General features: G+C 39.2%; 1 protein-coding gene across 5 annotated transcripts in view; it reads left to right on the plus strand.

Annotated features, from left to right (window-relative positions):
• Positions 1 to 19,758, plus strand: part of TENT5A (terminal nucleotidyltransferase 5A) — a 374,940-nt gene that overhangs the window by 293,608 nt on the left and 61,574 nt on the right. For 4 of the 5 annotated variants that reach the window (XR_014840196.1, XR_014840198.1, XR_014840195.1 and 1 more), the window contains one exon: positions 10,293 to 10,384. The gene's annotated coding sequence lies outside the window, so the exon portion shown is untranslated. Of the gene's footprint in view, positions 1 to 10,292; positions 13,029 to 19,758 lie in introns of those variants that run through there. The other variant, XR_014840193.1, reaches the window with a different exon arrangement.

A 19,758-nucleotide genomic window follows, 5' to 3' on the forward strand; every position in this document is an offset into this window, starting at 1 on the left:
CCCACACCTGAACTGTTGTTTCTTGACTGCTCCTCCCTGGTCTCTGCATCCCCTCCCTTACCTGATTAGCAACTGCCCTTTGGAATGCATAGAAAGTCATGGAGCCTGAAGCTTATTCTCTAAAAACAAGAAATGGAGGACACAGAAAGGCTTGAGTGCCCAGGAGCTCACAGGTCCCTGCTCAGTTACAGTTTGGTTGCTGTATCACCAATCATGGGAAGATTCCTGGGTGTTTTCTCTCTAGAAAAGTTTTTATTGTGGTTGAAGTTGTCCTTATACCTTAGTCAGATCTGAACTGCAACTTGTAGCCCATTTCTGAGTTGAGTTCTTATGGCCCCACCAAATGGGTTTAGAAAGTCCTGGTTTTCTACTGAAAAAGCCTAATAAATTCTCATCCACCCACGTACTTTTGGGTATGTCTTTCAGGTGGGTTTAAGACTCAAGGTCAGTGTTGATGGTTTCTCTGTAAGTTTGTTTCTTCCTGGAACATGTGTTCTATTTCATTAGCTAAATTCTTGGTGGACAAGGGCAAAGACTCTAAATAAACATTGACTCTGGTGAATGGAGGGGCTTTTATCTAAATATTACAAATAAATTTGTCATAGTATGAGGGACTTAACCTTGTTAGATCCTTTTTTTTAATGGTGAATCATATCATTTTATTATTAATTTTTAAAAATATTAAACTGTCCTGCATCTGTAGATAAATATAATGTAATTATGATGTGTAATGTGTGCTCATACTCATAAAAAGAGATGCAAAAAACATGAGCAACATAGCAACAAACACACACACATATATCATCTATTTTTTGTTAATGTGATTGCTCTGTAATTTCATGAAAAGAGAAGAAACTGGGGTTATCAAATGTAACTTTTTAAGTTTCACAGTTGTCAATATTCAACCTTCGTGATGTGTGAAATACATTTTTTCTTTTACGTTCAGACAAATCTAGGAAGGTACTACAGAGTGATGGACACTTGGAATTCATCGCGAGTTGTGAAAAAGACACATATCAGTAGATATGAACAGAACTTTGGTGCGTTAGAGCATTTCAGAATTAAACTAATGAAGTCTTGCAGATGTCCTCTGACAAAAATATCAGAAAGAAACATATGATCTGAAACAATACAGTATTTTGATTAATATATCTTTAACTTAATTATAAAGGTAAAATATTAATTAGATCAAATGAAAAATTCAGAAAACTGCAAAGAAAAGTTGCTTATAATCACAGTTAACATACTGGATTACTTTTGTTGGCTATTTCCATCCATTTTAAGTAATTGGGATATTCTTGTGTAATTTATGTATGTTTCTATTTTCCTCTTTTATTGTATATTTTATTGATTTTTCTGTACAATTAAAAACTCTGAAAACACAGATTGAATAACTTCCCTTCATGTTGGCTCTGTTATTAGAAGTTTAGGTTATTTCTAAATTTTCACTGAATTTTTGAAAGAAACTTGACCACATTTTTTATTATGGGACCATATTTATTCTAAACACTTGCAGCTCAAAGTGTAGTCTGTAGAGCAACAGCAATAGAATCCCTGGGAAGCATTTTAGAAATGCAGAATCTCAGGTTCCATGCAAACCTACTGGATCAGAATCTGCACTTTCACAGATGGTGAGGTGATTCCTGTGCACGTTCAAGCTGAGGAAGCATGGGAAGTAGGGACTTAGAGTCTATTTCATGTGTGCCAAGCAGATTGGTTCACTGAAAGGCTTGGATTACCCTGAATGGTTCACAGAGAAGGCCCAGCTTCTGGTTGGTTACAAGCAAGACACTCTCACCCATGTTTCTTGCTCTAGTTCAGCCTTTCCATCTTAACTTTCGCTACACAGGGTCTTCTCAATTCTGTTTACATCTTAGAACTACCTGAAAAGTTACTTTAATATATTGATATTTGGGCCTCACTTCATACCTATTAAATAAAAATCTCTCAGAGGAGGATAGGGGTTTTTAAAAGCTCTCTAGGTGTCTAATAGGCAGTCAGGGTTGACACTCATTGTAGTTGAACCTAGTGAAGAGAGAAAAATAGATGCCAAGTGATAGAAAATGATTATTTTTCATTAGCCTGTCTTGCTGTCAAAAGCTGTAATCCTCTGTGTCATCAGTACCAAATCTGCAGATCAGTAGAGAAAAGGAGAGAAAGTTGGAAGTGTAGTTTTTTTTGGCTAGTGTTTGGAGATTGGAGTGACTTTAACTGAATTTCCAGTAAAGGGATCATACTCCAGAGCAGTCAGAGCCAAATTTAAAAGCCCAAACAATCAAATGACTGATTGTGTACTTGTTTTGTAAGTGAAAGGCAGGCAGGTTGAGAGGATGGTTGCCATTTAAGACAGATCTTCCAAAAAGGGTTGAGTGTAAGTAAAAACATCAAATGAGTTTTTTTCCCAGAAATAATATCCACTTAACTAATTTTATTTGCAATGATTAACATCTCAAGGTCTTTTAATATTTATCAGATTATTTGCAAAGCCAAAATATATCTTGATAATTCCAATTTAATTTCAAATTATGAAATAAAACAACTGGATGTATCATTGTGTCTCAAGCCATGGAATTTTCAACACCACTGAATTCTTTTTTAATAGAGTTTGAAATTTTGGTGTTGATATTGCCTTGGTTTGTTTACTTTGGCCTCTGTTCACCCTAAGGCTTTGTGAAATGCCTAAAGTGTTATTGTATTATTTCTAATGGCATAATCTGCTTGATTTTAGCTATAGCAAGATTAAGAAGAATTTAAAATGTTAATATCAATATATCATCCTTTAAATTCTATTCCAATCAGTTATTTTTTAAATATGTATCTCAAATTTAAAAAGATAAGGGATAGTTTTCAACAAAACCAAACACGGGCGTGCACACGTGCGCACACACACACACACATATACATCCAATTATCAATACTTTATTATTGTCATCTTTTTGACTTCACCTGTAGCATGTGGACGTTCCCAGGCCAGGAATCAAACCCATGCCACTGTAGTAACCAGAGCCACTGCAGTGACAATGCTGGATCCTTAATCTAGTGAGACATGAGGGAACTCCAACACTTTATTATTTGAATTACCCAACTACCGTGTACAATTCACAAATGTATTTCTTATCTTTTTGTTTGTTTGTTTGTTTGTTTTTTGTCTTTTTGATTTTTAGGGCTGCACCTGCGGCATATGAAGGTTCCCAGACTAGGGATCCAACTGGAGATATAGCTGCTGGCCTACACCACAGCCACAGCAACACCAGATCCAAGCCGCATCTGCAACCTACACATCACAGCTCATGGCAACTCCAGGTCCTTAACCCACTGAGCAAGGCCAGGGATCGAACCTGCAACCTCATGGTTCCTATTTGGATTCATTTCTGCTGCTCCATGATGGGAACTCCTGTTTGGTATTTTTTTTAAAGAACAAAATATAAATTTAACCTGTAACCTTTCTCTTTTCCATAACTTCAGAAATTTAGAGTCTAAATTACGCTGCACTTTTCTTGGATTATCATGGAAATGAATTTCTTACCTCCTCCCTCCCTCATCCTCTCCTTAGTCTGTTCAGGCTGCTCTAACAAAATACCATAGGTGGTTGGCTAACAAAGAACAGAAATTTATTTCTCACTGTTCTGGAGACTGGAAGTCTGAGATCAAAATAAAGGCAGATTCGGTGTCTGGTGATTCATAAAGAGTTGTCTTTTTGCCATGTCCTCACAAGGTGAAAGGGACAACGACTCTCTTAGAGCCTTTTTTTAAGAATGTTAGTGACCTTGTCACCACTTTTTACGACCCAAGTGTCTTCCAAAGGCCCCACTTCTTCAAACCATCACAATGATTAGGGTCCAACATATGGAATGAATGTGTGTTGGGCAGGCACAAACATTCAGTCTATGGCATCCTCTTAAGTTCTAGATCCAACAAGTGTTGCATTTAGTCTGTGTACAAGTAAAAAATCTAACCTTTTAAAGGAGAGGGGAGAAGGGATAAGAGAAATAGGTGAGGGAGATTAAGAGGTACAAACTTCCAGCTGCAAAATAAATGAGTCAAGGGTATGAAATATACTGTATGGAGAATAGAATCAATCATATTTTAATAGCTTTCTATGGTGACAGATGGTAACTAGACTTATTGTGGAGATTATTTCAAAATGCATAGAAATATTGAATCACTATGTTGTGTACCAGGAACTAACGTAATATTGTAGGTCAATTATACTTCAAAAACTAACTTATATAGAAAAGGAGATCAGATTTGTGGTTACTGGAGGTGGTGATGGGAGGGGGAGGGGGTTCGATGAAAGGAGTCAAGTTACAAACTTCCAGTTACAAGATAAATAAATACTAGAGATGCAGTATACAATGTGATAAATATAATTTACCCTACATATGAAAGTTGAGATTAAATCCTAAAAGTTTTCACCATAAGAACTTTTTTTTTCTCTTTCTTTACTTTTGTGTCTATATGAGATGATGGATGTTCACTAAATATTTCATGATGTATGTAAGTCAAATTGGTATGCCATATGCCTTAAACTCACACAGGTCTGTGTGTCAATTATCTCATGAAAACTGGAATAAAAAATTTGCAAGAAATTCAGAAATTGTTATTAAGAAAAAGGCCCTTGACACAGACTAATTATTTGCATTCCCTTCACTGGGGATGAACCTTAGAAATCACTAATGAGATTTTAATGGGGAATATACCCCTTTTCAATTAAAAAAAGTTCTTATATCTATGGTCAGTGAAGAAAAAACAACAATATTTTCCATTCATTAAAAAAAAAAAACAAAAAAAAATCAAACCTGTTCATACTGCCAAACGATTTACTGATCTTAGCCAATGGTTGTACAGGTTGCTCTTGAAATTAACCAGGATTAAATAGACTGAAGGATTTTACTTTCACTTTCTAAAGGACCTTCATGAACCACCTTGATTCTCTTTTAATATAAACAGGGAGGAGTTCCTGCTGTGGTATAGTGGGTTAAGAATCTGACTACAATGGCTCTGGTCGCTGCAAAAGCGCAGGTTCAGTCCTTGGCCTGGGAAGTTCCATATGCTGCAGGTGTGGCCACTAAAAAATAAATAAATAAAATAAAATAAACTGGGAATGAAATTAGCTACCTTGATACTTTATTTCTCTTGACTGGTCTGAGACATTGTCCATCCTAAACTCACAAACTGGTTTTTGGTTTTGGTTTGGGTTTTTTTTCCTCCAAAAGTGTTGAGAAGGAGGTCTTCTTCTTTATTATTGAAAAAATGTTTTTTTCTTTTTTTTTTTTTTAATAAACATGCAGAGAAATGTCATTTCCAACTTCTTCTAACAGTCCTGTCTTCCTAGTTGTAACAGATTCTGCAAATAACCACATGGAATGCAACTGAATATTTTATGGTTCATATTTTACTATATTGACTGTCATTTGTCCTTCCACAGGTCAAAATAAGTGCCAACACTTGATCCTTGTTTATCACAATATTCTAGGAAAATAGGAAAAGGCCAAAAGCATCCTCTTGAATTACCAGAAATTTTCTGTAGATTTGCCAGGATTAGAACCCACAGCTCTTTCCAAAACTTTTTGGATTAAGTAAAAATGATCTTGACCTTTACTTTTATAAACAATACCATGGGCATTAAAAAGTCTTTTACATTGTGGGAAAATGACAAAATAAGTTCTGTGAGTGAGATGGCAAAAATGATTAGATAATCCAACTGAACCAAAATTATCGAGGACAATCTAATATGATCAGAATGATCTGAGCCTCAACCAAGATTACAGGACCATTTTTAGAGGAAGAATTTCATGGGTCTCCAAGACGATTTCGGTTTATAACTCTATTTTCGATGAACAGTTCTATGCTTTAAAAACAAACAGCTGTACAAACTGAATTTGAAGGTCTGTATATTTCCATGTCTAAAGACTTGATTCCTTTCTGTATTTCTTTATTTTAACGCTAGTTTTTAATCTACCGCATCCCTTTGTTTGTTACAAAGTGAGCCTCATGAGACCAGTGAAATAAACATCAAAATGTGTTTTTCATTTCACCCAACTACACCCTTCATTGTTTTCATCTTTGCATTTTAATTTTACTTTTAGTCTTCAAAAACGGAACAATGATACCAGATGGCACAATTCTGGTGCCATTCTTTTGTCTCTTTATGTAAAGTTAGGTAGTTGTAACCATGAGTCATTCATGCCAAAGGACTGTGGGAATCCCATGGATGGGGGGGGAGTCCCCAGTTACCACATTTTTCTTTTTTTGCTTTTTAGGGCCACACCCATGGCACATGGAAGTTCCAGGCTAGGGGTTGAATCAGAGCTACAGCTGCCAGCCTATAGCACAGCCACAGCAAGCTGGGATCCGAGCCACATCTGTGACCTACACCACAGCTCACCACAACACCGGATCCTTAACCCACTGAGCAAGGCCAGGGATCAAACTCATGACCTCATGGATACTAGTTGGATTTGTTTTCTCTGCACCGCAACAGGAACTCCAGTTCCCACTTCTTGTAATACCATCTCTTTTTTCCTTAGATTCTACTAGGCCTAATCCTGTAAATATTTTTGTTTTGTAGCAGTTCTAAAGTATTCACTGAAGGTGCCAGCTGATAATTAAGGTGCTAGCTACTATTAATGGTTGGTTATCAGCGGACTCCATTCAGTCTCTATTGTCTGTAGACTCCTGGATTTTATTCTGAATCATTGAGGACTGGTCAAGGCCAGCCTCAGACTATGGATTCTCAGAAAAATTACCTATTTTAGAGAAGTAACCTGTATTCCCCAGTGTTAAAATACAGTGTCACTGCCCTCAGGGAGCCCAAGCCAAAGGGAAACAAGGTATGAATGAAAATTTCCCACCACAAATGACAGATTCTAAGAACTTCGAGCTTCCTAAGCTTTATAGGTTTTTCCATAGTGATTTAAAGAAATATTAAACTTTTAAATGTGTTACCTAGACAGTGAAATGGGGAAGTTTTAGTGATGAAAGCTAGATGGACCTACAGATCAGAAAAACTACAAAATTCTAATAGTTCTAATTTAGGTAGTTAATAAAACATATAAAGGATAAATTATCTTAACGCTTAATTTTAGTCCCATTACAAGTTGTATTACTACAGTCTAAAACATGGTAGTACCTGTGAAACTAGTCTTGTCATTGTCTGAAGTTTCAATATGAAAATGTTAATTTTAACTCTTTTATTTTTCTAGGACTGCACCCATGGCATATGGAGGTTCCCAGGCTAGGGGACGAATCGGAGCTGTAGCTGCCAGCCACAGCTACAGCCACAGCCACAGCCACAGCCACAGCAATGTGGGGTCTGAGCCACATCTGCAACCTATACCACAGCTCATGGCAACACTAGATCCTTAACCCAATGAGCAAGGCCAGGGATTGAACTGGCATCCTCATGGATGCTAGTCAGATTCATTTTCCGCTGAGCCACGACGGGAACTCCAGTTTTAACTCTTTAATAATGAAGGATTATTAAGGATAAAGTAGCAATCATGCATGGTTATAAAACTCTTGATCAATTCCACTGTATCAAAATCTAATTCCATAGCTTGCATTAATTTTTTTTGCTTTTACAGATGTGTTGAAATAGAATTATACTTATAGGTGAATGAGCTACAGACCCAATACGTAGGTATTACTCAGAACTATCACTGCTGAATTGGTCACTATGAGAAAATGTTAAGACCTAATGTAAAAAATGAAGAAAAGCAGAATCTCAGACATCAGTCCTAGGATAAAGCTGTGGCAGGGCTGATGGAAGCTGGGAAAAATACCTAAAAACCCAGCCACTGACAGGGCTGGTCCAGAGTGCAGAATGGGCTGCCTCTGTCAGAAGAAAACAAGTCCAAGAAGGCTATACTGGTATAGCCTTCATTTCTTAGACCTGGAAGGGAATTCAGTCGCCAGAAAACCAAAAGGGTCTCTTGAGGCAGACTTTTTTTTTTTTTTTTTTTAATGAAAGCATGGTTGATTTATAATGTTGTGTTAATTTCTGGTGTACAACAAAGTGATACACATACATATATATACACACACGCGCACACACATATATATATATTCTTTTTCATATTCTTTTCCATTATGGTTTATTACAAGACACTGAAACTATTTCCCTGTGCTCTACAGTAGGCCCTCAGTTGTCTATTTTATACTTAGTAGTTTCTATCTGCTAATCTCTCCCCCCACTCCTTCCCCTTAGGTCACCATAAATTTGTCTCTATGTCTGTGAGTCTGTTTCTGATTTGTAAATAACTTCATTTGTGTTGTATTTTAGATTCCACATGTAAGGGATATCCTATGGCTGTTGTCTCTTTCTGACTTACTTCACTTTGTATGATACCCTCTAGGTCCATCCATGTTGCTGCAAATGGCACGATTTCATTCTCGCTTATGGCTGAATAGTTAACTGCGGAACTGATTTCTGCAGAATGGGTGATGGGAGCCCTGGAGCTGGGGCGGAGGCTTCAAATGGTCCTGAATGACTTCCTGATTCATGCTGTCCTGGTCACAGTCTCCTTGATTGTCTGTGGCCACATAAAATGAGGCAGCAGATGTCCCAGTAAGAAGCAGAGGGGGGGGTGTATGCAGTGAAGCGGGGGAGAGAGTATAATGCCAGACTTGCTAGTTTCAAATCCTGACATCATGACTTGGAGTGTGTTGTGATATGGGGCAAATTGCTTTGTCTATTAAAAGCTTCAATGGTCTCTCTCATCTGTGTCATGGGGGTACCAACAGCATCAGCCTTATTAAGATTGTTTTAAGAATTAAATCAGCATGTCCATGTGCGAGCATTTAACTCATTGTCAGGCAACTCTATGTAGGTTAAACTCTCAGTATTATTATTAGAGGAAAAAGCTTCTGGAATTCTCTCAAGTGAAAGAAACCATGGATAGTCAATAGATTAGAAGTTTTATAATCTACCACTTCTTTTCTGTCTCTGTAGTGATAAAAGGAAATGGCACAGAGGTAAACAGGGTAGTCAGATTGCTAGAGGCCCCAATTCTTCTCAAGCATAAAGTTAGTATGTCTGGATAAATGGCTTCTGAAGATAAGAAACTGTTTAAAATGCTCCTCTAAGGTAGGACTAACAATTGGCAATTTGGTGTTGACACATGAGCAGCTCATAATTTTATGACTAATCGGAAAGAGACGAGATAGAAAATGTGGGCAGCATAAGAATATGTGACTGGATAGGAGAGGTACTTTCTCAAAGAATGAGTATATTAGATCTGTTTCAGTTCTAAAGCTGAAAACTCCCTGCAATTTAGGTAAACTGCTTTCTTGTGGTCTCCAATTCCTTATTTCCATGTTATAGATAACAAGATAAGGCCAAAGCAATAACTGTAAAAAGCAGCCTTGTTGAGACCAGTTGCACCTCTCGGTGGTGGGGGGAGCCTGAAGCACTTCCTATAACACTTCTGAGGTTGCATTAAACCTGGGGGTGATACTGTCATGATTTATTAGTGATGCTAGTCAAGCAGAGTCAGTGCCTATAAACATACCAGAAAAATGGCCTCCTTGGGAATACATGCCCAAATTCAAATGGTAATTTCTTCACTTATTTATGAGGTTCTTATGACTTAGAATTAGTTTTTTTTTCTTTTGTCTCTACCCGCAGCATGTATAAGTTTCTAGGCCAGGGATCGAACCTACACCACAGCAGAGACCCAAGCCTCTGCAGTGACAATACCGGTACCTTAACCTGCTGTGCCACAAGGGAACTCCAGAGTGAAACATTTAAGATATCTACCTTCATGATAACTCATTTGGAAAACTGGAATAATTACCATCCATTTTTTCTTTTTTTTTTTTTTTTTTTTTTTTTTTTTTTTAATTTTATTTTCCCACTGTACAGCAAGGGGGTCAGGTTATCCTTACATGTATACATTACAATTACAGTTTTTCCCCCACCATTTCTTCTGTTGCAACATGAGTATCTAGACATAGTTCTTTAATTATGAGACCAGTGAAATAAAAGGGCACCAAGCAGAGACTGATGCCTATTAGTTGCTCAGGCCATGTTAAGTCCAGGAAATGCCTCCCCCCACCCACTGGCAGCCTCCAGGTTCACGAAGTGAACAGCCTCAGGCCAACTCAGACATTGGTCTGCTCAAGACTCAGTTTTGTGCCAATAGAGTCTCAGGGCATCTGTGGTAACAGCTCTGGGGATGTGGCGGCATTGTCCCCCTTCCTCATGAATCCACTTAGATGGCAAAAGAAACTGTTAACAGCATCTAACCAGGGTTCCCTTCCCTTAAATCAGTGTGCATTTTTCTTTTCAGAACAACAGAGAAGAGTCCTTGAATGATAATGATGAATGAGGATGAATCACATAACGTGATAACAGAACTCACTTGCCAGAATGGCTCTCAGGGTGAGTGCATGAGGAGGAGGGCTTAATGAGTAGTGAGGTCACCACCCCAGCCCTGTAACATGTTCCAGGGGGAGTAGATGGAGGTAGTGGGATGATTATGAGCACTGGACCCTGAAGTGAGGGGAAGCACAGGAGAACAAGGAAAGCAGAAGCACTCAGCCCATTGGGCAACGCGATGGGGAGAAAAGAGAGAGAAGGAGGGGGCCGGTGGTGGGGCAAAGAGGGAGAAAGTGGCAGAACTAAGATATCTGATGATATTTAAGAAAGGAGATAAAATTATATTTTATTTTTTATTGAAATACAGTTGATTTTCAGTGTTGTGTCAGTTATAGGTGTATAGCCAAGTGATTCAGCTATGCTGCACATACATATCTATTATTTTTCAGGTTCTTTTCCTTATAGGTTATTGAAAAATGTTGAATATAGCACCCTGTGCAATGCAGTAGGTGCTTGTTGTTTATCTATTTTATATATAGTTGTTTGTATCTGCTAATCCCAAACTACTAATTTAGCCCCACCTCTCTTTCCCCTTTGGTAACCATAAGTTTGTTTTCTATATCTGTGGGTCTGTTTCTGTTTTATAAATTAAAATTCATTTGTAATATATTTTAGATTCCACATATAAGTGATCTCATATGGCATTTGTTTTTCTCTGACTTACCTCACTTAGTATGACAATCTTTAGGTCCATCTATGTTACTGTGAATAGCATTATTCCATTCTTTTTAATGACTGAGTAATATTCAATTGTATATATGTACCACATCTTCTTTATCCAGTCCTCTGTCTATGGACATTTAGGTTGCTTCAGTGTCTTGGCTATTGTACATAGCACTATAGTCAACATTGGGCGCATGTTTCTTTTTGAAAAAATCTATAATATCCCTCTACCTCCAACCCTAATAACAACAAAGAAGAACATTTAGCCAGATATAGTCATTCTGAACTCCCTGCCATTCCCCAAGATGCCCTAGTCCTCTCTCTGCAATGTTTCCTCCCTTTCCATTCCTGGCACCTCTCTACTCATTCTTTTTGAGTCACTGGCCTATTTAAGCCTCTATGAACCACACTACCCTTGGGAGGTTTGGATGCTCTGTCTTCTGTATTGTGTGTACTTTGGTCAGGCACTGTTGTGACATATGTCTGAATGTCTCCCCAAGGGAACTGTGAGGGCCTGGGGCAGAGATGGAACTTTATTCTTTTTTGTACACCTCCCTTCACCAGCAAAGTACCTGGCATCAGTGATTAATGCAGTGCTCCACATGGAATTATTGAAATGAGAAATTAAAAAAATTGCCAAACATTTAATTCACTCAGTATTCTTCAATTTGGGTTGTAACAGCTGACTTGGCTTTTGCTTTCTCTCTCCTTCTTTCTTCTTAGACTTTTAGAATTTTTTTTTTTTAAGAAAGAAGAAAAGCTGTCTGTTTTTTTCTTTCTTCTTTTTTCTTTTCCTACCCTCCTTCCTTTCCTTCAAATGATCTATCAGTTTCTACAATGAGCGACTGTACTAGGCATAGAGAACAGATGTATGCAAGGCATCATCCTTGCCTTAAGGAAGATAATATTTTAGTTAAATTTTTTTAAAAATGCACAAAAATTACCATTTCCCCCCCGCCTCCGCCCCGCCACAGGCAAGCCACAATCAGCTATTGGGCACACGAGAGAGTCACAGAGGGTATCTATGGAAAATATCCTCCAGGGGGATGAGTTTTTCAAAAAATAATCACTTATGAGGCAACAAAAGGATAATTAAAGATAACATAGCTCTAGGTAACACCACTTACCAGGGGAAGGAGGGAAAAAAGAACACATCTCATGGAGTCAACAAAGAGATTACTGATGTGACTGTAGTGAAAAGTACAAGCTGCCCATGGAGAAAAGAGGAAGAGAGGAGCAGGAGACACATGGTAAAAGATCTTTTGTCCTAGCAAATCTACCTGCCCCTCATCATAAAGGTTTTAGGGCATCTGATGGGCTGCACGGCATAGGCCTGCAAGGTCCTACACTCCTCCAACTTCTAGAAAGAAAGAAATAGCTCAGAGTGAGCAATAGATACATGAGTGGTTTAATGGATGGGGAAGCTTACATGTCTGAAGCAAGATCCTGGAGTGACGTCGGCATCTAGCTGACGGCGGGCAGGACATGGCAGCAAGCATTTCTCCTGGTCGGGGTGTCAGGGGGAGCTGATGTCAGGTGGCTCATTATTTACCAGGGAAACCAGTGAGGGGAAGTCCCTCACTGCCTCTTTGATAAGAACTGTCACTAACTGGGACAAGGGCAAGTATGTAGGAAGGTGTAGGTGAAGCAGGTGCTGGTAGAGCAGAGGATGTCCAGAGAGCAAGGGAACAGCCATATTGAGTGGCTGTACCATACAGCTTCATTTAAAGGTTTTAAGCAAAGGAGAGGTATGGTTAAATGTGCATTGGAAAGGAGCAGTCCTACCAGTGGGTGAATATGAAATGGTAGCAGGAGATTAGTGGCAAGGAGAACTGTAGGGAGGTTGTTTTCAGGAATCTAGGTAAGCAAATCAGGATGTTCTGGATGAAGCAACACTATACAGGGGCAAGGTATGTTTTAGGGAGTCATTCAAATGTATTTTCAGCAAGCTGGAGATATTCCATAGAACTATTAAAATTAAAAATAGTAAAGCTAGGAAGGTCCCATTGTGGCTCAGGGGAAATGAATCTGACTAGTACCCATGAGAATGAGGGTTTGATCCTTGGCCTCGCTCAGTGGCTTGGGATCTGGCATTGCCGTGAGCTGAGGTGTTGGTCACAGACATGGCTCTGATCCCGAGTTGCTGTGGCTGAGGTGTAGGCTGGCAGCTATAGCTCCCATTCAACCCCTAGCCTGGGAATTTCCACATGCCTCAGGTGCTGCCCTAAATAGCAAAAAAAAAAAAAAAAAAAAAAAAAAAAAAGTATATATATATATATATATATAGTAAAACTAGAGGCATTCTACTGGGGAAAGAGAAAATAGTAAATAGTAAACAGTAATAACAAATAGGGGAGGACTTCAGCAATTGCCAATATAATGATAAAAGAAGGGCAATGTTAAGAGCATCGGATACTATGGAACACTCTGGAAATGTAAAGGATTCTAGAAAGCATCTTTTAAGATTGTTGCTGTGCGTTTCCCCCCCCACCCCATCACCCGGTATCTCTTCAAGTTTCAGAGATTGTGGTCACGTCATAATTGAGGTTTGCCATTTCTCAGGCCCCCTTTTTTTCCTGTCATCTAATGCTCAATGAATGAAGAGGGAGCTTCTTTAAGTGTCATCCTGTGACTCCCTGCTGAGAAGTGAGCTCATTGTTTCCTCCTGCCCTCAGACTTCCCTTGCCTGTGTATCTCTCCCTCCCATTTTGCAGCATGCAACTTCCGGGTCTCTAAATTAGTTCTCTTCATTGACCCCCCCTTCCCCTCTTCCTCTGGGAAACTTTATCCAGATCTTAGTGATCTTTTCCTAGGATTCCTTCCCTTCCTCCATCCTACAGCTGTTCTCCTGTTTCTATCCAGGTGCGTCAAACCTCTTGTGGCACCGGGTAGGACATGCTCAAATAAAATAGAGCGCCCATTCCGATTCCTAATTGCACTGCAATTTGATTGCCGCAGCCTCCTGGCTGGTTTCGCGTGTCTTGAGTCCTGTCCCTTCATTCAGTCCTACACAAAGAGCATGAGTCATCCCCCGCAAGCTGTTTTGATCAGCTCTCTCCTCCCCTGAACCCTGCAGGAGCTGAGTTTCTGCTTACGTCAAATCAAAACTGATCATGAGTCACTCTTTATCTAACTGTCCTCCGCTTTCATCACAGCCTGATTGTTCTCTCTGCTTAATTCAGGCTGCCTGGCTGCTTCCAAGCGCATGCCCTCTCTTCTCCAGGGCATCCGCTGATCCTTCTGCCCACCTGGTGTGTTTCCTCTTCTTGGTGCCAAGGCCAGTCCCCTCGCTGCTTGCTTCAGAGCCCAGCACAGTCCTCGGAAAAGCTCTTGGGCTTCCCCCATGTTTATCTCAGTCTCTCCCAACCCAAAACTCTCACTCCACTACTTTGCTCCATCTTTAATGGTATCACTGAGCACTTTTATTCCTTGCTGTTGTAAAACACTGGAAAAAATGCTGTGAACCTGTAAGTCTTGCCCTACTCCACAGGGGTTTACCATCTAGTAGGAGACAGATACTAAAATATCTTCAAGAGTTCTGTGTCACAGTGGGTTAAGGATCCCACGTTATCACTGCAGTGGCTGGGCTCAATGCTGCAGCATGGGCTCAATCCCTTGCTCAAGAACTTTGGCATCCCCAGGCACAGCCAGAAAAAAACAAAAACAAAAACAAAACATATAACAAACAAACAAAACCAATGACATATTATCACCAGGAAGGAAGAACACTTGCTGATCACTACGCAGTAAAGGAAGACGTGCAAAGAGATTTTAACAGGGCACCTGATTTAGTTGATCAGCCCTGGAAAGGTCTTTTCTGGGAAAATGTCAAAGGATAAATAGGATCCCCTCTGTTGAAGAATTGGAGGAGGGAGTTTCCAGACTGGTTAAGGACAGAAGAGCATCCCTCCTATGGGAAGGGGCTTGGAATAGTCAGGAACCTGGGAGATGTTTGGGTGATTGCTGTCCAGGGTCTGGAAGAGCGTTCACACTTGTGTGAGCCTCACAATGTGCTGGTCATATGCTCGCAGGCCTAGGTTCACAAGGTCAGAGTCCACCCAGCCATCTTCAGCCCCCAGATCAGGGTTTTCCAAACATCTTCGATGATAAGGATTATCTGAAATATTTGTTAAAATTCAGCTTCCCGGGCTCTTTCCTTGGAAAATCTGATTGAATAGGACTATAGTAGGAACCTGGAATGTGCCAGTTACAAGAACTCCAGGTCTTTTTATCATCAGGGTTGCTTGGGATGTATCGATTTTTTACATCCTTTGAATAATTCCGAAATGGTACATAAAACAGGAAGTGACCAAATGGGGAACTGTAAATGTAGTAGGATTTCTGAAAACCCTACTATCTTTCGTTTATCTTTGTTAAAAGCAAGCATTGCTAGCTTCTATGCAGATTAACCTGTCTTTGGATGCTGATTTCATACCTCTTTGCATACAAATTTGCTCCTCGATTTGACCACAGACCAGTAGATTCCAGCACTGGCTTTCTAACAGAATCACCCCTCCACTCCAAGGTTTTGAGGTGGAGCTTGGCCTTCTCTTGCTTTGAAAAGCTTCCCAGCCCAGCCAAGCTGATTCAGACTCTAGCAGGGGTTGTCAGCCACTGCTCTGGGATGTTTGTGGAAACAGGCCGTGTGTTTTCCTTTCTTGCCACTCCTGAGTGCTACTATCAGTTCTTCGGATAGCATAGGTTGAGGAATTTGGTTGAGCAACCGATGCATCCTCACTCCCAGCTGTGTGATCACAAACTTGTAACACTCATGTGACCAATAATTGTCTACTTCTGCATGCTAAGTACCCACCGGCCCCAGAAACACAAGTGCAATGACTGTCCTGTCACTGATAAGAGCAAGGTGCCATCCAATGGGCGTGTTCTGAATGCCTAAGCTCTCTACTCTTTACTGAGGCATCATATACAACTGCTTGCATGTCTCAAGCACTGTTTTTTTTTTTTTTTTTTTTTTAAGAGTTACTTTAATGCCTATATCCCAAATGGCAAGGGGTTAGTAGTTCATGCTGAATCCTAGAGAACACGTGCAATGGGTTGGCTATATTTTACAAAATTCAGAAAGTTAGAATGAGGGAAGAAGAAATGTGTCACCTGTTAGTTCCTGGCAGGGAATGACCCTATTAATCATTGTAGGTTGAAGTGATAGGACCTAGTGCAAGAGTTGGTTAATTGTGATCACCGGAAAAAAGACCAGGTCAACAGGAAGAACTCTGTACCCTCAAGAGCAAGCAATAGTCACACTGACCAGGCAAGAGAGGGCGGTGGGAGACAGACAGAGGAAAATGGTAGGCAATTAAGAGGCTAGTGGTATTTAGAGATCCTTGGGTATAATAAGGCAGCTGGTACTGGAAATAATTTGAATCATACAGAAGAATCTTTCACTATTGGGCTGGACAAAGAGGAAAACACAACTCTGTTCAAAAATGATTTGGAACAGTAGTCAAGTTATAACATGCAGGTAATCCACAACATGGCTGGCCAGGAAACAAGACAGGCCCCAATTACCATAAGTGAGACCCACTTAGCAGAAACCTAACCAGACCCTAAAATTAAGATTTACATTTTGCCTATGTTACAAGTAGCAAGTGTTTATGCCTTAAGAGCAACTATAACTTGAGGTCAGCCCCAGTGTTTTGGACTTGATTTCCATAAATTCCTTCTGCTCATATTAAGAATGGTATCTCAAGATAGAGAATAGAGTTCAGAGCATAAATTTTATCATCAAACATCCTTAGCTGTGGAAAAAGAAGATATATGTAGGCAAAACTGAGAAAAATGGTTGGTAAGCAGTAGGTTGAGTGTTTGATATCTTGATAGCTATTTTGCAATGATTTCTAATTTCCCAACTGTGATTTTTCCATTGCTTTCTGGAAGATATCACCTTCTCTAGTCAGGACCAGTGATTGCCTACTCCTCACACACACTTTGGCTTCTGATCCAGTTCTCTGTGCCTAGAATGTTCTTCTCATCGTCATAAGTTCAATTCTAGTTCAATTCTCTTTGTAGACTCAGCAATTATCCTTCCATCTAGAAATTTCTTTCTCCTGCCAGTTCCCACGGCACTTTTCTATCAGCTTTCTCCTACTTTCACACAGAATGCATTCCGGGAAACTTGTTTAAAAAAAAAAAGTTTACTACAGATGGTAAAATTTAAATATTTACCTCACCCCTTATATAAGGTACCCTCCAAGTCTTTCTCTTCTTCACTTATCAGGTGTGTATATGGTCCATTGTCTTAATTTCATATGACATTTAATTTCATAAGTGTCTAAGCTATAATTTGAAAATTCGGGCTCACTCAGTATCTTTTCTTCAAAGACATTATTTGAATGTGAGCTCTATAATTCTTAATTTTAGTTTCTCTGCATTAAAAAAACCTTACCACTTGTTATGAAACAAAAAGTTAAAATGCAATTAAATATAATAATTGAACAAATAGGCATTGCATGCAACATTGATGAATCAGACCATTCTCTGGCATGTGTTTGCTGCAAATGCTCATGCTTTACCCTTCATCTGAAAGTTTGAATTTAGCCATTATAATATAAGAGTGACAACGTATGCTATATAATAGCACAGATTGCCCTCAAAATTAAGACCTCCCTTGCTTTATAATACCTGGTTATGGTTTTTCATTTAGGAGTGATGTTTTGGTGGTATAGTCTGGCAAATAGTGTCTGTTGGTACCAAGGGTATGCTAATCGCTATGTACCACCCTTGAATAGGTGCATTACCTTCCTTACTAGGTTGTGAATTCCTTATACCCATCGTAGCATCTAGTACAGCGATTTGTGCAAAGCAATCCAACATACATTGGTGTAGCACTTAATATTTTCCAAATAATTTCTGGAACACGATCTCCTCTTAAGATAGCAATATTACAGGGGCCTGGGTACGCTGGATGTTTGCAGGGCCTCAGGCAGAACACCTGTCTTTGCAGCTGATAAATGGAGCAAATGGAAGGATCAGGAAAGGTTGATTTGCTCACGTTCATGAATTAATAAGAGGTAAAACTGGGGCCTAAATCCAAATTGTCAAGTTCTTTTGTACCAGAGGGCTTTGATAATAACTGAATGAATGTGTGAATATTTAAGTGGTTCTCCTGGCCTCTCTGTACACTCATTAATTAACGACTTTTCCTAAGATATTTGGAACCATGTCAGAACTGTGCCTCCCCTAATGCTCAGGATTCTCAGAGTCCATCCAGGGACATGGGACACTGTTCTAGGGGCCTGATGCCAGAACTTGCTCACTTACACTGGAAGGGAGAAGAAGGAATTACAACAGAAAAAGAGAAGTCACTTGTGGAGGAGTCAAGGAAAGTCACAGTTTGGTGTCAGTGCATACACATCTATAAATTCCTAACAGGACTCAGCTAAAGTTTGGAAATAGAGAAAAAGTTGTAAGTACAGCATTTGGCATTGAAGGGTGGGAATTCACTGTGAAACAAAGCTAACCGAGCAGGTAGGAAACCTGGTACTTTTGGAGAGGGATGGCGGAGGGGTGTCTTTAAATCTCACTGCTGTAAAAAGCTCTAAGACTATGTGACATTGGCCATACATAGAAACTTTCTGTCATTCCAGTTCTTTATCTCTGAGAGAGTTTCATCTCCTTTTTGGTTTTCCTTGAGTCTTTGAGTGGAGAACAATAAGCTCTAATCTCACTGGGTCACCGCAAAATGATACAGGAGTCCTAGCACAGTTTGCCTTTCTGTGTATGTTCAGGAGGCCCCATGAGAATTGATTTCAAAATATGTAAGTCTTGATAGGAGACAAAAGCTCTTAGATTTTCTTAAATTTCTCTTCATGAAAATCTGTACCTAAGGCAGCACAGATACTCTCTGATAAATTAATTTCTTCTAAGACCTGGAGCTTTTCCAAGATAGATATTTTTTTCGCCAATGTTCTATTCAAAGGGTATTTATTCTGTTTTTGTTTTTGTTTTTGTTTTTTTTCCGGTGAAGTAAATACTTATCAATCTTCTGATTAGCTGTGGTTTGATATAGTTTGCTGGTGACATTAAAGTGAAAGATAAGGGCCTTGCCTAAAGCTATATAGGCTGGTCTTTGATAATTTGGTGACAATGGATGAATACCCATTTATAAACATTCTTTCCTCTTCAGTCAGAGACTTTAGAGAAATAATAAGTTTTTATTTTGAACTAGTATCAATAAAGACAGAAAGAAATCCTAAAATGAGAACACACTAGCATTTGAAAATGAATTCTGGGGTTAGGGAAGTTGAAAAGTACTTGTTGGACTCTATTTCAGAAGCTGAAAGAGGATTTGGCTACTGCAGACCAAGTAGGAATAAATATGACTTGTTCTTTAGAGTTATTAAAAATAGATCCTTCCTAAGAAGGATTGAAATCCAATATAGCATTAGATACTGGTAATAACTTGGGAATTCCTGAGTTTTTCCCTTGGTAGAAAATGCATTCCTCATACATCTAATGTAAAGGGAAGCTCCATGTCAGGCCTGGAAGAATGTTTTTTTTTTTTTTTTTTGTCCATTTTGTGCATAATAGTCTTTAATATGAGTTTCTCTCAACTGATGCTGGGTAGAACTCATCATATCAGAGTTGGTTGACAGAACTTTGATGACTTTCTTTGTCTTCTCTTTTCTCTCCTCTCTTGGAGATTCGTTGTAAATAAATGTTCTCAGCACTGTTTTCATCATGAAAGACCTAAGAAT

This window comes from Sus scrofa, chromosome 1, assembly GCF_054392235.1.
Source record: "Sus scrofa isolate SSC_HxYL_T2T_F1_AM1 chromosome 1, Sscrofa_HxYL_maternal_Yorkshire_Landrace_v2.0, whole genome shotgun sequence".
In the NCBI taxonomy this organism is placed as follows: Eukaryota; Metazoa; Chordata; class Mammalia; order Artiodactyla; family Suidae; genus Sus; species Sus scrofa.